This window comes from Macadamia integrifolia, unplaced genomic scaffold (genome assembly GCF_013358625.1).
Source record: "Macadamia integrifolia cultivar HAES 741 unplaced genomic scaffold, SCU_Mint_v3 scaffold_204A, whole genome shotgun sequence".
Lineage (NCBI taxonomy): Eukaryota > Viridiplantae > Streptophyta > Magnoliopsida > Proteales > Proteaceae > Macadamia > Macadamia integrifolia.
This window is the reverse complement of record NW_024870641.1, coordinates 132,605-133,659: the sequence shown is the minus strand read 5'-3', so window position 1 is coordinate 133,659 and position 1,055 is coordinate 132,605.

Sequence of the window (1,055 nt, the reverse complement as noted above, 5' to 3'; positions counted from 1 at the left end):
GTCCCAACTTCTCCTACTTGGGTGCTAAGCTCTAGTCCAAATCGAATGAAGAGTTTCTCCAACTTAGCTTCAGTTCCATGAAGAGTATCTCTAGCAGAGTTTTAAAATCCAGATTAGATATTAGATGATTCAACCCAGAATCTATTGACACCGATCCCGACTTATCCTCATTCTTCACTTACCAAGTCTGATTTTGATTGTCTAATTCTCGAAAATTATTGAGTTTTTAAACCTTGCTTTCTAGCTGCCTCACCCATTTTGGTCAGTTCCCAAGTGGATAGATTAGATGTTTAGAAAGATCACATGTTGAATAGGCTAGCTCTATTCAATTATATGGCAGAACATAACCAACGTAACAGGAATGTTCCTAGTGCTTGCAACTTTTCCTGAGCTTATTACAATAGTCTTTGTTTGGTTGCTTGGGAATTGGAGGAAATGAGCCTATAGGCAATAAGTCATATATTTAAATTGGGCCTCTAAGATTTAAGGGCAAGATATCACTACGTAGTGATCATGTGGCCTCAGCACTAATGCAAGGGTCAAACCAGAGTGCATATTGGTGCATCACTAGATATATATATATATATATATAATTTCATGAAGGGTGAGCCCATAATTTCATGGGTTCGTTTTTATTCCTATTTAAGACGTGCAAGAAACCAATTTAAGTGTGGCCCAGAAAAATTCCAATCAAATCCGGATTCCAAAATGCAGTACCATCACCAAGCTGGCCCGGTTGTTCCGAGGCCAGTTCTTCATTTTTTGTTCGACTTTATAGCTCAGATCTCTCTCTCTCTCTCTCTCTCTCTCTCTCTCTCTCTCTCTCTCTCTAAAGGTTCACATGAATCACATCTAAGTACAGTTAACAATGTCGCACAAATTGGGCCACTACCGGCTTCTGACATTTGACGTCCCCATCTATCTCCCAAGAAGTATTGAGCTTATTTCCCTATCAGAGATCGGTTGGTGTTGGACCTCATTAATTAGACTTTTATTGGGGCCCATAGGAGTGGACTCAAGTGACACCAATCCAGCTTCAACTGAGCTGTGACATG